Consider the following 21,294-nt stretch of genomic DNA (forward strand, 5'->3'; position numbering starts at 1 on the left):
GCAGTTTTCCTCCAAAGCGCTGGGGTTAATATTTTACTAAATGAACACAGTCCCTTCCAGTGGAGGTCAAACAGTCTAATTACATGTGATTTTAGCCAGCTAGTTTCAAGGAAAGCAACTGACTCCCCTAGTCAATCCATAAGTACACCTTCTCTAAAGGTGACGTGAATGAAGGACAAGAAGGAGAGGAACTTTTCTCCCAGCTGTCCCTCTTGGCAGGTGCTTGGTCTCAGGAAATCATCTGAGGAACACATTTTCAAAAGAAGCAATAACACCAATCACTGGGATTACACCAAACCAACTCCTGCTCACTGCCTCCCCTCATCTCAAAGGACATACACATTCCCAAGCCCAACAACATAGACAGTGGTAAATTTACCCAAAGGTGTGGAGAAATTCTCATCTTTCAAAGCCTTTCAATAAAGGTGAGTTTAAAACAAATCTGCTGCTACTGCAAGGTCAGACTAGAATAGTTAACACACTGTGGTCACGTTTCTCACATCTTTGCCCTGTGCAGAGCACAGATGATAAATACAATCTGTAGTTTCTAAATCTGAAGACCTTCAGTCAAAGAAAGTAAAAGAATTAAAGGTTATCCTCACTTTATCATTAGGTTTCAGAGTTATTCCTTTTCACCTAGGAATCTGTACTCCTAGCTCACTCATTTCTCACAAGAAAGGATATTCTGAAGGATTTTTAATTGTTTTTTATGCTTGGTTTTGGGTTTCTTGTTTCTTTCTTTTATGATGGGGTACTGAAAATGTCAAAACTGATTTTTCTGCAGAGTTTCTGGAGTTCCAAGGGAATACCTATCAACAGCTCTTCAGCTTGCACCCAAATGGGCACACTTATCAAGTTGAACACAAACTTCCTTCCTCCACAACATTAACTTTGCTGTCTAATTACCTTCTAAAAAACAGTTTCCTAGATTCCAAGATTTTCTTTTCATTTCTCAGCAGCAGTCTTTAGGTGCTAAATCCGTACGTAGACACCTCACTAAGTGGCCTAATTTTACAAGTGCTGAGACCTCTAGCACCTGTCTTGTCTGAAAAGCAGTGGTTTCCTAATTTAGAGCAGTCGTAAACTGTTCTGAATTAAAACAGGAATTGAATTAGCCCTGACGAGTTTTAGGCTTACAGAGGTGGGAAGAAAGAGGAGGGAGAAGAATTAAAGCTACCCTGTGCAAAGAATTGCCCTGGGGCTTGTTTAATGGTAGGAAAAAAAAAAGGCCAGGATTGCAGCCCTGCAGGATTACATTCCCTATATTTCCCTGGGGAGGAAGAAATGTGGGGTGCAGCAGCACTTTACTGTTCTTCCCTTGAAAAAAATGCCTAGAGGATAACAGAATGATGGTTTGTGCAGCTGTGTCCCCTGTGAACACCCAGATGGGACAGCAGCAGTCCTGCTTGTGGACATCCACTCTCTCACTGTGCTGAGGACACTAGCTCTAGGCTGGCACCCATTTATTTCAAACCACCCAGCAGAACTGCTCTCAGGGTGCCACTGGCCTCGCTGAAGTTCAAAGCAGTGAGAAAGCCCAAACCCCCTCCTTTAGCCCCATTCCCTGAAAGCTTTTTCCACAGGCATGGCTTGGGGGGGACTCATCCCCCTTGGGAGTTGCCAGAGCATCCTGATCCTCAGCCCTAGCCCTCTGCAATCCCAGGCAGAATTCCCACTGCTGCTGCCATCGTATGCAAAGGCTCCTCCTCGGGCCGGAGGAGCTCCAGCTGTTTGACATTGTGCAGAGCAAGGCGGGGGGCACTGAGGGACTCCGCATGAAAGGGCGAGCTCAAAGGAAACCAGACCCTGGCATGTCGGTACGATACTCAGTGGGTAACAGGCTCAGTTAAGTTTGCTCATTCAGCCAGCTAAGAAGGAGAGTTTTCTCATCTGCCCTGCTATGTTTAATTCATCCACACATGCCTCCCAATTACGGATGAAGCGATAAACAGAACGGGAAGCTGGGGGTGGGGGAGAGAAGGACAGTCTACAGCCCCCAGGACTGAGCTTTCTGAAAACCTGTGACCTGCATGCTGCTGGGGGCTGTCATCCTGGGGGGAGCCCATTGGCACTGCTGCCTCCGAGCTCTTCTACATTTTAGCCCAAACTCAAGCCTCTTTCTTTTCAGGAGTACGTATTGCAGGTGGTGTGTGCACAGGGTGATGCTTCCATGCCAGCCTCTGAGTCAGACAAAACTCCCAGCAAAAATTAATGCAGCATTCCTGCCTTCATAAGGACTCCTGGTCTTGCCCCCAGGTTTCTCTAGATCTTAACCTTTGCAAAAATGGCATACTGATGGGAAGCATTATGCTACAGAACCAAAGGCGAGATGGAGAGAGCTCTCCCTTCGCAGAGTGAGCTCACAGCCATGTGGCTGCCTTGTTGGAAACTCATGGTAGCTCTGGTGAAGGAGGACAGGAGGACAAGGAGGCCATGAGTCTGCACTCCAGGAGCCGGCTGGTCCAAGGGCAGCAGATTCCGTTCAAAATGGGGAAGTGAATGGAAGTCCCTAGTTCAAAGGAGTTTCAGCATGAGTTTTACTTTGTTTACCCTCTTGTAAACCTATTTGTTACTTCGATAATCCATAGGAAGTGGGATCATTTCTCTCCCAGCATGTCAAATTAAATAAACAAATAAAACCTTGTTTGGTTGGTGAAAAGCTTAGAAAGAAAAGTGTATTTGTACAGGGATTGAGGATCTAAGCATCTTTCGGGAGCAGAAGATTAAGAAGGTAATCAGAGAAACAAAGAAGGAAGTGATTCAGTCATCAAAACTCAAGAGAGCCAAATTAAAGAAGGGGGTGGGACGGGGTGACAAGAGATAGGGCCTGGCTATATTAGGAAATCTTTGCTGGAGTGAACTAAACCAGCTTGAGGTCAGCTCAGTTTCACCACAAGGGCCCAAGTCAGGGGCATAGACTTGGATGTGAGTAGCTCACTCTGATGTCAGACATAGATGTCCCATGTTCACTGAGATATTTTCAAATACAAACAATTTCTGGTGTAACATCAAGGATAAACTGCAGATAGCTTTCAGTCATAGAATAATAGAATCATTAAGGTTGGAAAAGATGACTTAGATCATCAAGTCCAACCATCAACCCATCACCACTATCCCCACTAACCATGCCCCTCAGTGCTACATCTACACCATTCTTGAACACCTCCAGGGACAGTGACTCCACCACTTCCATGGGCAGCCTGTTCCAGTGTTTGACCACTCTTTCTGAGAAGAAATTTTTCCTAATATCCAACCTGACCTCCCCTGGCATAACTTGAAGCCATTACCTCTTGTCTTACCTGGGAGAAGAGGCCAACTCCCACCTTGCTACAATCTCCTCTGCCTTGTTTGGGAGAGGGATTGGCAACAGGGGGGTTTTGCAGGTACAATCCCTGTATCAGACACAGCAAAACCAATATAGAAGAAAGATGCCCCTGCAAAAGTGTCATTCTCCCTTTGCACGGTGATGGGTATATTGGTATAAACTGTGTTATATATGGTTACAGTTGTGCATACACTCTGGGTGTCGCACTGTATGCATATGGGAGACTTTCTTAGAAAGTACTTTTCTGTTGGTAGTCAGTTCATTGACATGAAATATTTGGACAATTAGTGGGCTCGCAGGTCTATGAGATGACCCAGTTCAGACCCATTTGTCTCCTTGTCTCAAATCGTTCACAGATGTGTAGTTGTAGAGACTGTCTTGTATTTGGGGAATGTCTTACAATGCCACTGAGCATTTCAGGTGGAAGACAGGGTCTTTAAGAAAAGGTTTTATTAACTGGAAAATATCCACTGCAATAAACAAGACCTTTTGCTTGAGTAAGAAGCTCAGACAAATGCCCCAAATAAATACCCTTCTTTTTCCTAAGATCTTATTTTCCTTACTTGGAACTTGGCAACAATTCTTCTACAGTTTAAATCTCTTTGTGCAACGAAAGCCAATGCAACCACATTAGCGATCATGACCACACTGCAGCACTGACACACTGGATGTGGGAAGTCCTGAGTATGGACACAGGAGCACTATGCCAGCTCACGGAAAATGAGGGTGTTTTTTTTGTGTGCCCATCTTCAGCTGGGAATCACAGCAGAAATTGTGAGATGTTTGTGTGGTATTGGGTTAGCTAGCTTTTATCAATCTGTTTTCCCTGCTATTCGTTTTGCAGAGGTTTGCTGGAAAAAACATTTAGGTTTTTTCTCATACTAGATGAGCCATTACTTTTCTCTGTGGAGATGCTACGTGGGGATCTGGTGCTATGGTAATCAATGGGAGCCTAATATCCATCACTGCAGGCTGCACTGCGTTTAGGATTTCACGCTCTTTACTGATTCCCTTAATCTGAAGTAAGTCATTTGGGGTTTACAAACATCAACAGTTGAGATAGGGAGGCATCCTAGAGGTGTTCCAGGTTAATGCTGAAGGCTGAGAAGATCGCTTTAGTTGTGGTACGGTCCCTGAGTAATTGCAGTGATTTTAAATAGCTACCTGTCATGTCTATCAGCAAGGGAGCTTACAATGTAAGGCACACAGATCTCCCTTTACATTGCATTCTCTCTTTGTGGCAGTCCAGGTATTCACCTATTATTTACCCATAATCCCTCCTCTTCCACCGCTTCCCCGCACACCTGTTGCCTTGCCTTCCTTCCTTTCATTGCCATGGCTTGCTCTACCTCTGCCTCTGCCTCAGGAAGAGCCCTCCAACAAGTCTTTATCTCCAGTAGGTGGGAAGGCCGTGGATACCCAGCCTGCCTGTCCCCATGCCCCTACCCCGCCATCACCCGTATCCCCAGCCTGAAAGCTGACAGATTAACACACCACAGAACAGGCTCACTGTGGCACGCAGTGCTGATAAAAGGCAGCTCTGATGGGCTCTGTCAGGGATCACAGAGAAACAGCCTGGAAGAAGTCCCTGGAAAAATTCTGCGAGCCCACAGCCCAGCCTGCAGACCACGGTGGGTCCCACTAAGGCTTCACCCAGCCACCAAGGAGGTTCCCCTGAGCTGAGGTGTTTCCTCAGCTCACCAGGAATATCAGAGCTGCCGCCCTTCATAATCTGACCCTTGTTCATTATTCCTTTCATATCATTCTCAGCAATATCCCCAATGTTTAGACTCGCAGACTGTGACTTCCAAATTTCTCCTTTAAGTGCCTCTCCCGTGGCTTAGTTTGGCTACACATTGCCTGTTTTCAGTATCCCTTTGACACACTCCTCTCCCAAATGCTACTTGTTGTATGAAACTGGACACTGTCACCCTCCTGCAGTCTGCATGCCTGCAAAGAGCTGCTCTTACAGCTCAGTGCCTCTGTGTGCATACGCCTGGGTTTGTCCTCTCATTAGGCTTTGCACACATGCAATTTCATTGCGTTTTATAGAGCAAGAAAGCTAAGCATTTCTTAGTAACTTTAGAAACCTCATTTTGAAAAGGAATCACGGCAGATACCAAGGCCATAGTGCTCAAGAGCACACAGTTTTCGAGGACAAGGGTTGGATGAGCTTTAAAAGGTTACACAACTCACTGCTCTTGATCCCTTTTTAATCCAGAGAACAAACTAACCTTTTGGGGCAGAAAAAAAAACTATCAAAAATCCACAGACTCGTTTGTGGAGCGATACCATGTAGCAGCCAGCATGTGCAGCCAAATAAAGATCAGGCAAAGCTTTGAAATTCCGTTTTTCTTTTTTCATTTCTCCCAGCTGCTTTCATTCACTGCCGTTTCATTTGGCTGCATGTGTTAGATATTGCGTGAGGCGTGAGTGTGGGGAAACGGACTTGGAGGAGGATGCTGTACTCCACTTGCAGACCACCTCCTGAGGTCTTGCAAGCTCCCAGCACCCCCGAGAGCCATGCAACTACTTCAGAACAGCCCTGCTTACTGCTTCCACATCTTCGATCCTGTCTGTTGGTCAGTCTCACTCTGGGCCCCTTTCTGCCTCTGCTTCTCAGGTGTAAGCGCCCTGAGTTCCCGCCGATATGGAGGCAATGTAACACGAGAAATGTGTGAGGCCCTTTCTTCTTCTGGCCTCCCCTCATAAATCAGCTCTTACAGCAGCACCTGAAGTCATTCTGGCAAGCCCAAAGCACGCATCAAGAAGCTTATGCAGTGAGGCTAGGCAGATGGAATGGCCTCTGCAGGTTTTCTGCTCCACACAGCCCCACAGGCTGCTTGGTTGGGGTCGCTGAGAGGTAGGAGTACTCATGGAGGGCATTAAGCCACCCACGTCTCTTGCATGAGCTGCAATAACAGTGGACCCCCATCTCACCGGAGTGGCTTGTGCATCTCCTTGCCTGTTTCCCTTGGTGTCCCAGCACTGCGGAACTGTGTGTGCAGGGTCACAGCGTGTCTCCAAAATGTGAGAAATGTGCCAGTTCCAGATTAAGGGTACATATACCATAGGAAAACAGAACAAAGGACAGCCCTGAGGTAGCCAGCATCACCTTACACTACTGCCTCAGGTGTGTGTCTCTAGGATGTGGAATGTCACATTTTCTCATCTGGTGCCAAATCCTTCCTCCTAGAGTGCCTGCAAACCAACAGCCAGCCCCCAGCCCCTGCCCCCTCCTGAATGCCCGCTCACTGCTGCTTGAAAGACAACAACCTTTCTGTGGTCTGGTGGCTGGGCTTCCTGTAGAGAAGCATGACACTGGTATCAAACAATGCCTGTCCGGTTTTGTTCTTGCTATTCCCATTTCAATCACTGCAAAAATAAATACTTTTCTACCCAAGAGATATTGGTGTCAAAGCCTTTTTTTAAACACCATTACAAAAGGTTAATATATTGGGAAGACCCAGAGGCTACCTTGCATTCTGATCGACAGATCTGGCTGGTGTCCTGTGACCTGCTGGGCTGGGATTTCCTAAGGACCCCGAAGCACCTGAATTTCCTCATTGAAACTCAGTGGGGACTGAGGAGGGGGCTCTTCCCTCCCTCACACGCTCAGAGAAGCACTACTCAGACATCTCTCTCTTCTGCTTGTCACTCTTTGCCCTGTTTGTTTATTTTTTGCACTTCTCACAGCCCAGACAAGGCAAACAGTCTATTGTTGGTGTGCATCTCTTTCACTGTAAGCTTTGTTTATGTCTTAGCACAGTGATGCAATATTTGGGTTGAACGCTTCAAGGGGAAATGTTTATAGAACTAAAAAAATATTTCCATTTGATTTGTTTATAGGAAGTTTTTTCTTGTGGTCTTTGGTTTTGAAAAGGCCTTCGCATGTTTTCTTTTCCACCCCCCCACTCCTCCGACTACTCCTTCACAGATCTGAAGTTTGGAGCCAAATTCAGCCACGATAACGCCATGACTGACTCTAAAGGTATTTCCACCACACTCAGCTCTGTGCCATTGGCATTTTGTCCTCCTGTCCCCCCCCATCCCTTCTCAGCACTGCCGTCCTCCTCTATGTGCCCATGTTCCCCAAGCACACTGCGGGATGGGAGCTACAGCCCCGGACCCCCACAGCCATCTCTTGCTCCTGAATTGTCCCTGCCCAGGGCCAGTCCCCAGGCATGGCAGGCAGTACCCCAAGGGAGCATTGGAAGAGTTAAATGGGAATGTTACTGGGAAGGGAAAACAAAAGAGTAATAGGAAAGGCATCTTCGTGTGACCGAAGGCTTAACCGAAACCAGGCCTTCTTCCTCCATCCCAGTGGGAGCACAGTGGATGCATGCAGGCAGAGGGTGAGTGCACAGCCTGCTCTGCACACAGTAAGGCCTGATCCGGCTCTGCGCATCCCCTGCTGCCATCTCACCAGCTTGCCATACGTGTCTTTGCTGGCAGGGAAACAACAGAGCACACTGGCTGCACCAACATGTCCCAAACCCCTTGAACCAACAAATATCAGCCCCCTGTGCTTCCCCCCCGACGTGGCCCCGCACCTCTGTCACCACCGTTTCAGCTGACGGCCCCTGAGCCCAGGTGCAGATCACTTTCCATGAGCTCACCAACCAGCAGGGCTCCATTTGGCAGCAGCCAGCCTAGGAAAAATTGCTCTGAGGTATGTTTTCAGCTACCTCCAGCTGCTGCCTGTGCAGGAATAACATGAGATCACTGTCTCAGAGGACGCCTTGGCTTCCCAGCCCCTGGCCATCAGCAGGTGGCCCTGGAAGGGAAAAAGCCTATGAGCTATGGCATGGGCTATCTGGCGCCCGGGCAGTGGGATTGCACCCAGGTGAGTAAATAGAATCCAGGCCCCTCACCTTGCAGGCTAGCAGCTCTGCAGCATGAGAGAGTGAACGGTGTTTGGTTTTCCCCCAGCTCGACACACGCCATTTCAGAAAACAGAGTGCCCTTTCTGAGAGCATGACGGCTGCACTGTAAGTACTCTTGCCCTGTCCCTTCAGCTTAGGGCTGGGGCAGCCTGAAAGCCACAGCCTCCTGTGCATCCATCTACCTGAAGAAAGCTGGTGAGGAGCAGGACTGGCCTTTGCCTCTGCTGAGAGCAATACCACAGTTTTCCTCAAACATATGTACAAGGGTGGGGGAAGAATACTGAGGCAAATATATTTTGTACAGATGAGAACTGTTATCTGTTGGCCATCATAACCAATATGTGCTGGTCTGTCTTGGCTCTTCGAGTGTAAGAGAGACATCACAGCATCATGCTGTGGGATTTTAGTACACTGAGAGCCAGGTGGAGCAGAGCGCCACAGAAATATGAGGACAAGTTGGAACAAAGTGCACTTACAGGTGTGAGGGAAAGCCAAGAGGGACATCACTCATAGACTGTGGCAGACTGCACACCTCTGTGCCATCTTAGCCTCTTCTTGGACCTGAAAGCCTCAACCTCCTGGCAGGGAAGCTCTGTGAGGCACACCAGCCTGGTACAGCAGCCGAGCTCCCTGCTTATGGCAACTGTACATCTGGTTGTGTGCTGCTGTCAGTTGCTAGATGGTGGTTCCTAAGAGGGGTAGAAATAGCTTATTTATTCTGTTTGGTATCTATATCTATTCCCTCTTATTTCTCTCTTCTCCTCCCAACTCATAACCCCCTCCCCCAAAAGCCAAGCTAATGCCTTCCAGATGAGGTGCTAGAAGCTGCTAATTGCGCCCGGATCCGTCCTGATTTGTGCTTCAGTCAGCGAGGCACCTCGCTAATGGATCTGAGACTTGGCAGTGGGCCTGGGACCCGCGTCAAAGGAAACAGATGATAGAGAAAGAGAGCAGAGCATTAGAGGGAGAGCTGGGAGACCCAGAAAGGAAAACAATCGCTCCTCCTCGCAGCGAGGGGCTGAATCCTGATAAGGGCCTGTGGTTCTCCTCAGGCGAGGGGTTTGCAGCAGCGCCGAGCTGCCTTCTCCTTGAGGAAACAGCCTGCCCTGGCTGCTGCCCACTCCAGGGAAGACACCTGTTTGTGGAGGCAGAGCTGCTGCACACCGGGCTGGGGATGCTGGAGCACCTGGGAGCCCCGGGAATGAAGACCTTGCTACTGACTACGTACCGTAAGGGTTTCCTTTTCAGTGGCTTCTCAGGAACTACCTGAGGTGCAGCCTAGTTTCTGGATGTGTGGACAACACAACACAAGGAGTCTTGAGCAAAGTGCACAAGCAGCCAGGAGTAGGATAGGGCCTCTCCTGCAGGTCCCTGGTGGCACTCCATAGCACATTCTTGGCGATCTCGAAGAAGTGCTAAGGCTGATTACACTGGCGCATTTCTCTCTCGGTAATTCTTCAAAATGTCTGCCACCTTGGCTTTGTCTGGACAGAGAATCTGAAGGCTACAGCCCCCAGGACCTCCACTTCTGCATCACAGCCTGAGGCAGGGGAAAGCACGTTACTAAGTCTTTGGAGGTTAGCTTGAGGATGGCATAAATTAGAATCTTTTCTGGGTGCTGCAGGCCCCAGGAGACCACACAATGTTTTTTCTCCAACACGAGATTCCCCTTCAGCACTAAGCCCTGTGTCTTCCCTTAAGCATTTTACAAAAGGTAATTTATTACACTCACTTTACAGGTGGAGAAAATGAGGTTCAGAAGCAAAGTAACATTGCGTAGGGTCCCACACGGAGCCTGGGCCTCCCATGGGAGAGGACTTGTGGTTCTCAGCTAGTGGCTACCTTCTCTGCTAGACCAAGTGTTGAAACCAGCAGAGCCATGAAGGCATTCCAGAAGGAAGTAAGGTTCAAGGGCAGAACTGTACCAGACAAAAAATTATCTGCTGAGAACAGAGAAGAAGCTTAAACTCACACTGGTGATCTGGATGGATGAGCACTTGGTCTTAATGAGTTCTCTTCATTGCAAAAAAAGCAAACCTACGTGAAAGGAAAGAGTCAGTGTGCAGCTCCCAGGAGGACCCTGGAGATGCAGTGCGGCATCTGGTAATGAACTTGATAATCCTGGGAAAGCCTCTCTGGGTGGAGGAGATGTGCCAGGCTGAACGTGGAAACAGGACAACCAGAAGCAACCAACTGCAATGAGAACCCAGTTGGTTGGAACCAGTAAGGAACCGTGCTAAATTCCATTTGGCTGTGAGTCCCATTTTCATCAACTTTGCGATTCTTGGCAAACATCAGAGGGAGTTTCCACGAGACTGTGATTCATTTGGTGAAATCTGATCTTGGCCAGCAGGGGAGGGAAGCAGTCAGACAGACAGACTGACAGAGACGCAGCGCAATATGAGCAGAGGCAAGGCTGTCAGGCCTCTGCAGAAGGGGCAGAAAGAGACCTGTTCTGTCTGATAGGGATCTTGGTGGGCAATCTACTGGGGGAAGAGGTAAGGCAGTAGAAGAGCAAATAAATTACAGACACTGTGTGTGTTTGTATGTGTCTACAGGCTGATTAGCTCATGTCTCCAAAGCATTTGGAGATGGAAACCAGTTAATTATCATTATTAATTTTTCCCCTTTTGCGGTCCTGGTTATTTTTGGAGACCATTTTAAAAACAATGCACCACCCAGGTGCTGGCTGCCCCAAAGCCTGCTGGAATTCTTGACATGTCTTTTCCTTCCCTTACACAAAGGACAAAACCCAACAAGAATGATTCCCACTTCTTGAAATGAGGACAAATCAAAGAAAAAAAATAACTTATCCCCAATGGCGTGCCTGCATCATATGATGTGTGTCTGCTTCTCTGCCTGTAGGAGAAAAAGACAAGGTGGCTGCCCATCTTTGCACTTGCCATGATCCTGGGATGCTGTCAAATGAGTACCAGGGTACACTAAAAACAAAAGCATAATCACCATACAGCACAAAGAAGTCCTAGATTTAGTTCCTTTCTGATGTGACACCCACCAGAATACACTGAGGGAAATGCTAGCATGCTTCCTGAGACTGTTTCTAACAATGGAATTTCAGGCTTCTCTAGACAATAGGACATGTTATTTTCCAAGGCTACTCACAGAAAGACTTGGTTTTAAACTTCATCTGCCACTTAATTCCCATTTTCTGGATTCAAGTCAGCTCGGTGATGTGTGAACTTTTCTTCTATCATTTGTTACCTGATCATTTAGAGAACAAGGGAAGGAGCTGTGAAACTCACTGATGTGGATGAGAATGCTTTCGGATCGAGGATTGACTATGCTCTTGCTTGTGCAGCCAGTGGCAGCAGCATCAGGCAGCCCCCTCCTCTAGGGTCACTTGGGGCTCAATTTGCTTGGTGCCAGCCCCGTAGCCACCAGCCTCTCCTGGCTGGCTGTATCCTATGGTCCCAGGTGCTCACCTCAGCCCTTGGCCATCTGTTTTGGGGCACCCAGGCCCTTTCCAGTACTTTCCAGGAAAAAGTACATGCTGCAGGGCTGGGGCTTCCTATGCAACTCAATAAGGAGTCCCCACAAAATGCTGGGACAGGTCTGGCTGTGGAGCAATCTCCTTCCTTTCACTCCTTGTTGTGTCTCGCTGCCCTAAGCTGGGGCGCTCCCTGGACAGCCAGGTGTGATGCTGCAGCCCAAGAACTGAAGATCTAGCAGTATTTTCAGTGCCGTGCCAAGGTATTAAGCACTGGGAAACCAGACTACGCACACCATGTTAAAATAAGAGGGATAGCTGAAGACTTCCAGACCATGACAGGTTTGATCTGGCTTGTTTATTTTTTGGCAGGAGGGACCGAAAGAGGCCAGGGTAGGGACTGAGCATGTGTTACATGTGCTGGAGAAAGCACGTCTCCTCCAAGTCAGCTGTCTTCTGTCTGCTTTCACATGTGGCCGTTCAGTCCCACTATGGTGCTGCACTTTGCCTGGTGGGTTGAATGAAGAAACATCTGCACCAGGTCCATTGCAATGTGATTTATGAATCCTCTCTGAGGTCTCATCTTCTCCTCCTCCTCTTCCTTTCAGGGACTTGGGGATTTGGTAGTTTTGGGGGTTGTTTTATTTTTTAAAGAGCACTTCAATTGCATAGAAGGCAGAACCCCTTGATTTACTGTGCTTTGGTTTCAGGAACAAAAGACTTCATGGGGAAAAAAGAAGCCATTCAGGTTTTTGAGCAGTTCTTTCCTGTTATACCTCAGCCTCCCTGTGCAGATAGAAAACATGCCATTGTGCAAAACCCGTATTGCTGTAGCACCGGGAAGAACCCAATTCAGTCCATGCTACGAATGATTACTTAGACCTATTTTCTCAGTGTGGAGTCAATCCTTCAAAAACTCAGATTTCTGTGCTGTACTGCTTCTATACATCAGGGTGTTTGCTGAGATCTTGCATCCTTCAAAGTCAGAATATAGGATTCTGACAACACACCAAAGCAGTAGTGTTACCAATGTACAAAAGAGTGACCGAATGTGATGGACAGCTGTCAGTATGAAAAGACTTCTGTAACCCATAGCTTCTTAGGTTGCAGAAAGCATGCAGAACAAGGGTTGCCTTTCAAGACCTCTCTCCCAGTATCACACACTGTTATTTTTGAGCTATCACAGACATGGTGAAACATCTGCATAAATTCAGTCCTCAGGTCATCTGGCCAGAAAAGTCCACTGCAGGTCAAAATAAGATACGTAGGGCAAAACCTAGATATCTTTTTGTCATTCATGTAACAGCAGAAGGACACAAGTGAGAGCTGGTGACAGACACCCAGAAGCAGGCTCTGCCCCAAGGACTTAAAGGACTCTGCCCTAAGCCTGTGCAAATCTCCCTTTCAGCAAGTCACTACTGCTAACTCCAGTTCCTAAAATAGCATTGCAATGCGCTTCCACAGCTGCTTGCCTTCTCCAGATCCAAAGGGCATGGTACTAGTAGGGCGCTCTGGGTGTAAAGGATGAGTTACGGAGCAATAAAATAATGAGGAGCATGGCTGTATTCCTACACACAGTTTGTTTGTTTTGGGTGTGCTTTTTGTTTGTTTGTTTTCCTGAAGCCTAGGTTTGTCTTAACTGAAAAGTACATCTATTTGTTTCTTTCTGCTGTAACGTATCCAAGTCTAAAATCTGTCATCTCCACTCAAGACATCTTTCACAAGAGAAAAATGGAGTGTTACAGAAGACAGAGAGGGTCAGATACCTATTAAATTAGAGAAAAAGCACGCATTCACTTACATAGTTTTATTTGAGCCTCTCAATATCCTGTTGACAGGAACTCAGAGTGTCCAGGAAAGCACTGCGGGAAAAATGCACGTTGATCTCTTGCTCTGTAAGAATACCACCAGATAAACAAAACCTTCTGCTAAAGCTATCCCGTGATACAGCCCAGAGTGCCTCACTGCACTGGGAAATCGGAGATCCAGCTTTAACAGTGCTACCAAATGAGTCAAAACCTCAGGAGTAACTTTATACCTACAGTTCTGCAAGCAAGTATTGCATGTGCTACAGGAAGCAACAATAGCTTCAGAGCTGAGCAGGGCAGCTGACTCCGTACCAGCATCAAGAAACCACTCTGAGTTAGGGTTGCATCCCACACAGCACTAGGGGGTCGAAAACTGACTCCTCTGGGAAAAGCAGTTTGTGCTTATGAAAAGCCCCATGTTGGACCTTCTGGCTGCTGCAGCACCAGCAGAAACCTCAGTGCTACTCGGAACTCTTCCCTGGCACAGCCTGTGGAGAAGGGTCTGTGGTTCTCCCCATCGGTGCTGGGAAGAGAATGGAGAAGATGCAAACCAAGGCTAGCTGGATGGTCATGGAAGAGATTGCCTATCACAGGATAGGAGACTGTTGATTTATTTCGCCCAGCAAAACTCAGGCTGAGAATGGATATGATTGTTCTTGGTAAACACATCAGAGGGATGAGCACCAGGGAGGGAGCAGAGCTATTTAAGCCTTGGAACAATGTTGGCAGGAGAACAAGTGGGCATTCTTCAGCCAGGAATAAATTGAGACTGGAAATAAGAAGAATGGTTTAAGCCTCAGAGCTGTCAAGCTCTGGAGAAGCCTACTAATTGGGGTAGTGGGTGAATCTTAAAACTTGTTAGGATTGTTTGGAGCTTCACATTTGCGAGAAAGATTGCATTATGTGATTGCTGACAATAGCAAGGGATGAGATGTGGTAAAACAGAAGATCCCTTCCAGCACTACATCCCTACTGCGAAGCACTTAAGATTGATTTCCTTCTCATGTGTCCATGCTAAGGCAGGAGAGCTGCAGGATCCTTTGCTATCCAGCCCTACAGGGAAGTTATTCACAAGCCAGCTGCAAGCAAGAGGATGAGGAGGACACTTTCTCAGATGGCTGAAGATGATATGACAGTTCCTACTAACAAGCTGTGAAGAGAAACGTGTCTCTTGTCCCTGGAGGAGCACTGCAGACACTGCACCAGGCCACAGTCAGTCAGAAGGATAGAAATGAGCAGCAGAGACAAATGGCTGGAATTCCAGAGAAGACCAAGTGCAGGCATTTTCTCATAGGAGATCATGTGATTACATGTCCCCTTTGTCTTCTCAAAGGCAGCAGAGGTTGGAAAATGACCTATAAAAGAAAATGTTTGTGTCCATTTCTGCCATTTGGGGCTGTGGCAGCTTTGCCCGAGCACTAGGATCACCTCACCTGTTAAAGCCCAGAATCAGTCCTAGCAAAATGGTGCTTTTATGCAGTCATACACCTCCGTCTCTCTGCAAGGAGAAGCACTCCCATCTGGTTACTAGCCAGCCAAAACCACGTCCTCCTTTTTTACCACTATCTGTTCATTTCAGCATCTTCTAATGGAAACAGAACTGTGCAAACTTAGATGATCCCACCTAGGGACTCAGGAGTGAGGACCTCTTCACTCAGGAGTGAAAACTAGGATGTTCATGTTTGGTCCCCTTAGCTTCCCGCCATGGGTAACTCAGGCCATTTTAACTCTTGGGCTCATTTAATTGCACCTAAGCAGATGGACAGACTTGTGGTGGGGGAAAACAGTGGCCTTTCTCATATGTGCAGATCCTACCTGAGGCAGTGGGGGGGATGAAAAGATGAGGAGTAACTCCTTGGGCACTTTAGGGAGGGAATAAATGTTCCAGCTGTTTGGTAACTCACAGGCACTCCACACAGGAGTGATAAGATCAAGCTCTAAATTCCATTTCTTTACTTCACTGCACTTACACTCCCCCTCTTCTCCTTAGGAACCGAGAGAAAGGAAAAGCAATAATAAAATATTTCAAATGAGAGAGAGAGAAAGAATTCTCCGTGATTGAGAACATTTAATGGGAACCAGCTGCCCGAGTGAGACCAAAAGCCAGTCCTGCTGGGGTTTTGTTGACAGGGTCACTTTTCACCGGTACCTGCTGAGGAAGAGGGAGGGATGCTCAAGAGATGGTGCAAAGGAGGAGGAGGAGGTGGAGGAATTTACAGGAATGACTGATTTTACACTGGTTTACCTCGGTGCAACCCCGGCTCCCCCCTCTCTTCCAAGAAGCAGCTCTTGGAGAAGAGCCACGATGGGACGCAGCAGGAGTACGCATGGTGTGAGCGTGTGGGTGGCTCTATCTGAGCAAAAGGGGTGGGTGGGAGAAAGGAAAGAGGGGCCTGAACCTTCAGCACATGAAAAAAAAGCCAAGGCTGGCCTTGCACTCCCCTTCCCATCCTTCCTCACAGCCAGACAGTCACAATTAAGATGTAACTGATAAACTGAGAGCTGCTCCTGTGCCTGCCTGTCCAACACCGGTACTGCCCCGGCGCAAACCCAGCCACACAGAGCCACAAACACGCTCAGAGCAATGCCCAGTGTGGGATGGACATCACCCTGGCCCCAGCCCATCCTTGGAGTCCTGCTCTTTCTGGGATGTGTGTAGCCCTGTCCTTGTCCTGCTTGTCCATGTCCAGCTCACAGGTTGGAGACCAATGTTGTGACTGATAAGAGAACAGAAAGCTTGCCAGCTACCTGACCCCAAACATCAGGCTTTGTGCTGTTCACTGCTTGGGATATGCAGAGGGCTGGAGCTACCATTTTCACAGCGAAAAAGATAAAAGCTTTAAAAAAATGCTCCAAATCATAGAACCATAGAATCGTTTGAGGTGGAAGGGACCTTTAAATGTCATCTAGTCCAACTCCCCTGCAATTAACAGGTACACCCACAGCTAGATCAGGTTGCCCAGAGCCCCATCCAGCCTGACCTTGAATGTCTCCAGGGATGGAAAATCCACCGTATTATAACAGATGTTACTTTGTGTTGGGTGATGTATTGTGGCATAGATATTGGTATGGAAGCAGTGCTTCATTGGCTATCTAGCAATGCAGAGATGGTTGCTTTCACCTTTCAACTAGAAGAGGTAGCTCATACTGATAGTGTTTTTACCCAGCTTTTCCTTGTCTTTGTCCCTGATTTCTGCTTACAGTCTATAATGGAGCTTTATCTCTACGTGGTTTTCTCAAAACCTATGAGTCAGTATTCCCCACTACCCCACCGAAGAGTTCATCCTAATCACCGTGATATGTACACCTCTAAATATATTCCAAACCAGTGGGGGCTATGGTGAAAGCTTCTAAGCAGCAAGGATTGGTGCAGTAGAAAGTCCTACAGACCCAGCTGTCAGCAGTGGAGTTTCAGCAGCACTAATGAGGTGGTAGGGGAGGCAATGCCACCTCCACCTTAGGTGAAGCTGTCATGAAGACTGCAACATCTCAGCACAGCACTGGCTGTATCTGCAGCCTGGAGTCAGTAGCAACCGTCACCAAGTGACAGATGATGAAGTAGCAATGGGTTGATGGCTGGACTAGGTGATCTTAGTGGTCTTTTCAAACTTTAGTTATTCTATGACTCTATGAAGCTTGGAGGAGGAGAAGTCAGAGCAGCCTGAGGCCAAGGAGAGGGGACACACAAGTAAGATGTGACACAGGTATGATTTCCCATTCCATATCCACGTAGCAACTCAGAAGATGGTAAATCATCTCTGAAACAGCTCACTAGCAGCCTAACATTTCCTCGTGGTGCTCGCAAAGTGTGGAGAGCTCTCTGCAGAGTGAGGCCCACCAAGGGGGAGGCGTGTGGCTGGATGTTCAGAAAGCAGCCCCGCAGCCTCTCCAGCAGCCCCTTCCCCTCACAAGCACATCACCCCGCTCCGTTGGGTTCGCCTTGCTCACAACACCACAGAGGCAGGAGCTGCTCTCTCTTTGCAAATTATGACTGAGTAATTCTCACTATATGGATAGTGATGGGACTGTTGGGAACAGCCATGCAAGCTTGGCCTCAGCAGGTTTGGGGCAGAGCGGGTAGGCCGGGATCCTGTCACAGTCAAGCCATCTCCTTACACATCAGCTGGCTTACTGCAGGGCCTCCTGCACTGAGTCCTCCCTCTAGTCCTCCCATCCCAGCTTCCTCCTCTGTCAGTCAGGATTCCTACGTGGGTTTCCAGGCGTTCTCTCTGCCTCATCTCCCTTTTCTCCTGCCCTGCTTTGATGTTAATTGTCTGCAGGGCTGGAGCCCTCCTTGGCTGATTAAGTCCAAGAGTCCTCCCCGGTTTTGTTGGCCCATGAATGGGGGCCTCTCCAGTGCTCAGTGGAGTGCGGGCTCCTCGCCCCTCCTCCTTCCCGGCGGGGCTGATGGATTAATCCCGCTGTGTGGAGGAGTGGAGGAGAGAGGGGTGGGAGGGAACCGAAACACAGGAACGGAGAAGGAGGAAGAGAGCAGGCAGGAGGGCAAGCTGGGGGCAGAATCTTCAGCGAATGCTCACCCACTCTGCCTAAAATAACAGCACACGCTGGAGCTCTTCACCTTTTTGGCGGCGGCACAGCACAGAACCAGGCATAGTGGGGGACCCATCCTCCTGCCACTGCGGCTGGCATGGCATTGGGTATCTGCAGTGCTTTTGGTACAAAGATTAGGCCTCCCGCTTCTTTATTAGTAGTATTTTTTTAATTATTTCTTTCATTCAGAGGTGAGATTGGAGTGGCTGGGGCAAAAATGGCTCTGGCAGCATGGGCTAGCTGTGCAGTCTGCCGGCTGCGCCAGACTTGCTCTTTGCTTCACCAGGGACATCCCAGGTACAAAATGTCACTCACACATCAGGGCCCCTTGGTACTTACTGCTGACTCACCTAGGGATGCCTCCACACCTTCTCAGCAGGCACCAGGAGGCCAAAGGAACCACTTTTGGGGAGAATCATTGATCCTGTAGTAATTCCTAGCTCCCTGCTCTATCCTCCATGCTGGTGTGGGCTGAGCCCCACAGCACTGGCCCCCTCCCTGGCTGCCTTCACATCCAATGCAGAAATGCAGGAAATGAAAAGCCTCTCTCCGAGGAGCCTTGTGCAATTTTTCCAGCCTCTCCCTCCTCCCCTGCTTCCCGTTCACCCCCCTTTCCCTGGCCCCATCTTTCTCTCGCTGGTCACACAGAGGAGTCGATGGTGTTGGCACTGCGCGGCCAGCTCCCTGGCACGCTCACCCAGCCATCCTGCCAGGCTTTTCAGGGCTCACTCTCGCTTTCCAGAGGCTGGAAGTGCAGTGCAGGAGACAAGCTCCCTTGGCAGCCTCACTGTTTCCAAACATTGAAAGGCAGAGAGAAAAGTCGGCTGCTCCTGGCTCATCAAAGCCACCACCAGCATGGATGCTGGCCAAGGTGTCCTAACAATAATTGTGGTCCTACTGGACACATGTGCTCCTTGGGGACAAAGGGGGGATGTGCACCTGAGGCAACAGGGACTGAGCAGAGAAGGAGAAAAGAAATGTGGTTTTTTCCTCCATTGCTTTTCTCAGCAAGTACAGGAGTCTGTGTCGTCCCCAATGTGCTAGGCAAAAGTGACCACGCACAGATCTCTTTGTTCCATGTGTGATCTTGGAAAAGCAACTCAGTTGCCTGAAACCAAGATCTCTTCCACCTCCACCTTCACCTCCACCTCCACGCACGAACTCGTCTGCCTGTCCCTTCAGCAGTGCGTGTGCTGGGGCACACCAGGACTTCCCACCTCCCCACGTCCACTGCTGGTACAGACAGCAAGCCTGACACTGGAAGTAACTTCTGGGCTCCTCTCCAAGTGTAGCACAGATGTACTGCGCTTGGAAGGGTACCTGCCATATGTTTCTGCTTGGAATGGAGGATTGAGAGGAGATGTAAAACCAGATAAGCGATCCAGAGTAGTCTCTTCCAACCCGCCATGGCCAACACATCTCCCAGTCCTGGCTGCGGGTCAGCACAGACAGCACATCCAAGTTCTCCTCTGGAGAAGGGGCCAGCATACCTGGGAGAGCAAAGCCACATTTTACCATCAGGAAAAGGCAAAACCTGCATGTGCTGAATGTCTCCATTGGCTGAAGCGGCCTCCAACAGCTCAGGCTGTCCACAAAGCTGTAAGATGTCACCTCTGCAGCCCAAGTCCTCACCAAATATTTCTTTGAGAACAGGAGAAAACTGGTTACAGCCAAAGCAGAACAACATTCTTGTCCAAGCCTGGTGGATCCATGGAGAAGCCTTGCAGAAACATGGCCGAGGTGCAAGCAAGAGAGTGAGAGTTTCTCCTCCTGGCACACAAGGCTTCTTTTCTTTCAGTCAGAGTAATTCCACAAAATTGATGTGAATTTGCTAAATGTTTCAGGTGACTCAAATTTGGGAGCGTGGAGGGTACAAAAACATCTCCCACGAGAAAGCCGTGTTGCAGCTGAACCAATTTGCCTTGGTCTAAATCTGAGAGGACTGGGTTTTTTGGGGGAGTTGTTTTTTTTGTTTGGGTTTCTGGTTGATTTCTTTTCTCTCTTTGTGGAAGGAAGAGAAGAGGGTTTAACAAGGGTTTGGCACAGTCAATCTCAGTCCCAGCAGATACATAGTTGTTTGTCTATTTACAATCAGGACAATCTGAACCCATTAGCAGATGCAACTGAGTTAAGGCATGAACATGAATTTAGAAAACAATATGACCCATCATTGTATGAAAGGCTCAGAGGCAAAATCCAAGTGATTGATACCATAAATCCTTCAGGACATTGTTGCAGGATGTTTGTCACCTCAGAAAAATCAGGGCCACTGGCTTGCATGTCTGCCCCTATTTTTGAGGCATAACTCTGGACATTCGTGCTTGAAAATGTTTGTGTATAAGTCGGGGTAGACACCATTTGGCATTCGTTCTGCTCCCGAGGTATTTCAAAGGGTAACTGCCAGATCTGTGAGAAACTGCTAAGTGCCAAAGCTCCAGTGAATGATGTTTTAATTTGGTCTGAGGGCTTTAAAGAACATCTTGAAAGACTTAGACAAGTCTTAAAGAGAGTATGAGAAAGAGACTTAAAACCAAACTATAAAAAAGCTATATCTGATGTAATAAGTTATTTAAATGAGGCATAAATTGAGCAAAGATGGTTTAATTGGTAATGTGGATAAAATGTTGAAATGTTTAACTCTGCAAAATAGCGTGGATCTGTGACAATTTATGGAGACGATAAGCTGTTCTTGACAAATTCATTCCAAATGGCAAGGGAGGGCTGGTTTTGCAAGGTGGCGAGTGGCTTTTTTTTTTTTCTTGCTGTTTTTTTGTTTTTCCCCTCTCATCCAGAAAAACACTGAAATATGCACAGAGCCATGCCAGCATGGCTGTGTGCTGCTAGGGGAGGATGCTACACGAAGGCAAAGGAGAGATCTCTGCCTGGTCCCTTGGCTTCACCGCACCTCCAGGGCTGGCAAAACCCCCTCTACCTAAAGTACCTCTCTTTCCACTTCGAATCACTTCCCCCTGCCCTCCCACAGCCCCCAGGTTGCTCCAAGCTGGCTTTCCTCCGAGCAGCCCATCACAAAGCTATCATCTTCTCCCCCTCACCCCTCCTCCTTAGCCCAGGTTGTAAAATAATGAGTTTCTTGTTATTCTTGTTATTGCTGAATGGCAGAGGTCTGGAGCCCCGTGAAAAGAAGGGGGCAGCCTAATTAGGGAAACGAGAGCTATCCTTAATGAGCACTCCTGACTAGGTGGGGATTTAAAGAAAGAGGCGGGGACAGGGGGGAGAGAGGTCAATTTGTGGGGCTTTCTCTTCCCTGGCCTCCCC

The sequence above is a fragment of the Numida meleagris genome, chromosome 1 (assembly GCF_002078875.1).
Source record: "Numida meleagris isolate 19003 breed g44 Domestic line chromosome 1, NumMel1.0, whole genome shotgun sequence".
Taxonomy (NCBI): Eukaryota; Metazoa; Chordata; class Aves; order Galliformes; family Numididae; genus Numida; species Numida meleagris.